The sequence below is a fragment of the Hylaeus anthracinus genome, unplaced genomic scaffold (genome assembly GCF_026225885.1).
Source record: "Hylaeus anthracinus isolate JK02 unplaced genomic scaffold, UHH_iyHylAnth1.0_haploid 4, whole genome shotgun sequence".
In the NCBI taxonomy this organism is placed as follows: Eukaryota; Metazoa; Arthropoda; class Insecta; order Hymenoptera; family Colletidae; genus Hylaeus; species Hylaeus anthracinus.
In genome coordinates this window covers 13,916,385-13,920,087 of record NW_026535289.1, presented here as the reverse complement: position 1 = coordinate 13,920,087, position 3,703 = coordinate 13,916,385, and the positions used below count along the sequence as shown (strand labels likewise).

Genomic DNA, 3,703 nt, shown 5'->3' with positions numbered 1-3,703 from the left:
CTATCTAAACCGCCCAAAATTAATACGACCAAATTACCTCAATTTTTGCTTATATAAAAATTCACAAAAGAATGTCATCCTTCTATCTAAACCCCCAAAAATTAATTCGACCAAATTACCTCAATTTTTGCCTATATAAAAATTCACAAAAAAATGTCATCCTTCTATCTAAACCACCAAAAATGAATTCGATCAAATTACCTTAATCTTCACTAATCCAAAAATTCACAAAAAATCTCATGCTTCTGTCAAAACCTCCCAGAACTAATGCGACCAAATTACCTCGATATTCGCTCACCCAAAAATTCACGCCACTATTTATTTTCCCTTCGACGTGTTTCGAAACTTGTTTCCTCCCCCTCCAGACGTAGTTCGTCGCGGTTACCAGCGCGGAAACTTTCTTGACTCGTCGAGTCCGGGGAATACCGCTTGGATCGGTCGAAAAGAAAAAAGAAAACGAAAAAGGCTACGGAGGGAAGAAAAAGGTACGCGTTTCTTTGGGTCGTTTTCGTGGAAGCATTCCTGGCGGACGGCGTCACCTGCGCGGCTCTCCGCGCGATTTGAGGCCCGCCGACACCTGGTGCCCCGACTTTGGTGAACACAACTCTTTGGTGGGGTATCGGGAGCCTCGTTGGGACGCGCGAAACCGGAGACTTCAGTTGTCACCGCGACACCAGCCGAGCAACATTGCGGTTTGTTTATCGCTCGAAGCGAGGATCACCGGTCCCCGCGTACCGATTCGATAACGCCGGCATCGGTCAACCATTTCGGAATAACACACACACTGGAATAATACACCGTTTGGAAGACATCCGGTAACCGGATAGCTCTGTAGAGGACAGAGAGGACGGGCTCACTCGATGATAACAATTTTGCTGAATTCGTCGAGAAAGAAGAATTCATCGGGACGCGTGAAACGGGAGGAGACGTCAGTTGTCATCGTGGACATCGGACGCGACGGATCGGTGTATTTCATCGAGAATTTTTATCGAGGATAAAAATAGCGATGGATGGACTTTGGAGTTGTGGATACTCGGGGACCCCGAGAATCTGGAAGGGCAGGAGTTTGGGAGAGTAGGAGACTAGGTGTCCGAAAGTCAGGAGGCGTGAGAACCTGGTGGTTTGAAAATTGTAATATCCAAAAGTGTGGAAATCCAGAAGATTACAGTAATTCAGAATTCCTAGGAGTTCAGAAGCTTAGGAGTGTGGAAACTTAGGGGTCCAGAAGCTCAGGATACCGGGAGTCTAAGAATCCAAAAATTTGGAAGACTAGAAATGCAGGAGCATTGGGAACCTAGAAATCTGAAAGTCTAGGAACCTAGGAATCTAAAAATCCACAAATCTGGGAGTGTAAGAACCTAGAAATCTAAAAGTCTAGGAGCCTGATAACTCGAGAATCCAAGAATCTGAAAGCCTAGAAATGCAGAAGCCTAAGAATCTAGAAATCTAAAAAGTCTAGGAGTCTAAGAACCTAAAAATCTAAAAATCTAAAAATCTAAAAATCTGAAAATCTACAAATGCAGGAGTCCAAGAGCCCAGGAATCTAAAAGTCTACGAGTAAGGACCTAGAAATCTAAAAGTCTAGGTGCCCAAGAACCTGGATATCTAAAAATTGGAAAACCTAGAAACGCAGGACTCTAAGAATCTAAAAATCTAAAAGTCCAGGAGAGCCTAAGAACCTAAAAATCTAAAAGTCCAGGAGAGCCTAAGAACCTAAAAATCCAAAAGTCCAGAGATCTAGAACCCTGGGAGCCCAGAAGTCCAAAAGCCAAAGATCCCAGAGCCTCGAAACGCTCAAAACTGACGAATGCAAACACGTCGCGTGTCATCGCGACACCAGCCAAGCGACACCCCCCGCCGTTCGTCTATTTAAGACCGAGGGATACGCCAGGAATGTATCGTCAGCCCCTGGATACCGATCAACGGCGAGAAACGGTGGTCTCCGTGTTTTCCGTCGATTTTCGTCGCATCCGGTGCAACGTGCGCCCCGTTAACTCCACGTGGTGCGTGATTACCGAACTGTGAACGATTCGCCTAACGGACAGATTTATTTTTGGATTTACATTCGAACGACTGGAAGGATTTCTTCCAGAAACCGTGCGACTGGTTTCCAGACCGAGGTATCGCGAACCAGTCGAAGACTGTCGGCGATCGAGGAACTCTACGCTCTCGCCTATGCTTCTGCTATTACGTAACCGCGTGCTTATTCGAATTCGTAGTACATCTGCATCGTATTTTCATTTGAATCGTCCACCGTTCGCCCGTGACCCGAATCATTAATCTTCGAGGGAATCGATCGGAATGGAACTCGCTTCGGTGGAAATTGACGGAAGACGCTTTTAGGTATTTATGTTTACGTATAGTGGATCGGAATGATCGCTTGCGAAATTATATTTTTATGGAATGTTGCCTGGGACGGGTTGCGCAATATTTATAGGTAGATCTCTGACCGTCTTCAGGGTGTAATTTCTAATTCTATTCTAATTATTAATTTTGGGTAATTTTATTGATATTATTATTTCCTTGTACGGTAAAAATGCAGGAGCATTTCAATTTATTATCGAATAATTAAATATTTATATTTAAATTTATTATTAAATAATCAACCAATGAAAAAGAAATGGATATTTTATCGTTGTTAAATAACGAGATATTCGTAAAAAAAAAAAAATTATGAAAGTAAACCGAAATAATAACAGCCATCAAATTACCGAAAATTAATACGAGAATTATGTATCCGAAATTGAGAAGAAATTGAGAAGAAATAAGCTATGCCTTCTCAAGGTTAGATACCACCGAGTGTTTACATTCTATCATTTTTCGTTGTTTCAATCCACCTGCGTGATTACTCGCGGACCGATAGCAAACAGTAAAGCAAAAGCGACTATTTCTCGCAGTTGCGCGAATGTTTGCCGTCGCGTACATTAAGCCAACATCTGTACACTGTCATCAAAAAGTCATTTGGCTGGCGCGATAACGGTGGCACAATAATCTGCTGAACAAGTCTACCGATTGTAAAACTCCGCCGGTCCGTTTCGCAATGTATTCTCCTCCGCTTTCAAAAGAAAATGTCGTCGCTCTAACAACCGTTACACCCCTGGCGTCCAGACAAAACATCGCTACGACTCTATACTTTACAAAATTCCTCTGCCGGAGAAGTGCGTGTCTTTTCTTCGTTGTCACTTCTCGAACAAACATCAACTTCGGTCTGTTTACTTTTACATTCACCTTATTTCACGAAACAAGCTTTTCATTAAATCATTCCTCGTGAAACAAAAACATTTCGTAGAATACAGGTTAGGTTATGTGCTTCGACGAGACTAAATTTAAGATAGAGAGACAGTGCTTTTCTTTAAGGAACTTCAGCCATTTTATAAACGTTAACGAAAATAACTCTGAATAGAATTCGTAAATTTTGACGAAAACACGAAAATAAATAATACGACCGTTCGCCTTATTTCGTGAAACAAATTTTTCGTAAATCGTTACTCGTGAAAAGAAAAAAAACATTTCATAGAATACAGGTTAGGTTATGTCCTTTCGTAACGTAAGGTTATGTCGAATTCGTAAATTTTGACGAAAACACGAAAATAAATAATACGACCTTCATCGAAAGTTCACCTTATTTCGTGAAACAAATTTTTCGTAAATCGTTACTCGTGAAAAGAAAAAAAACATTTCATAGAATACAGGTTAGGTTACG

The 3,703-nt window shown here is 41.6% G+C and overlaps 1 protein-coding gene and 1 long non-coding RNA gene across 6 annotated transcripts in view; one reads left to right on the top strand and one right to left on the bottom strand.

Annotated features, from left to right (window-relative positions):
* Positions 1-10: 10 nt before the first annotated feature.
* LOC128895033 (uncharacterized) lies at positions 11-1,820 on the bottom strand. 2 transcript variants are annotated; one of them, XR_008461674.1, is made up of 3 exons: positions 1,714-1,820; positions 1,472-1,679; positions 11-1,382 (listed from the first exon to the last, which is right to left on the bottom strand). It is a non-coding gene; the product is annotated as an uncharacterized LOC128895033 (long non-coding RNA). The 2 variants fall into 2 exon arrangements; XR_008461673.1 differs by having other exon boundaries at positions 11-1,374.
* Positions 1,673-3,703, top strand: part of LOC128895018 (uncharacterized) — a 21,655-nt gene continuing 19,624 nt past the window's right edge. For all 4 annotated transcript variants that reach the window (XM_054157225.1, XM_054157223.1, XM_054157224.1 and 1 more), the window contains exon 1: positions 1,673-2,343. The gene's annotated coding sequence lies outside the window, so the exon portion shown is untranslated. The remainder of the gene's footprint in view (positions 2,344-3,703) is intronic.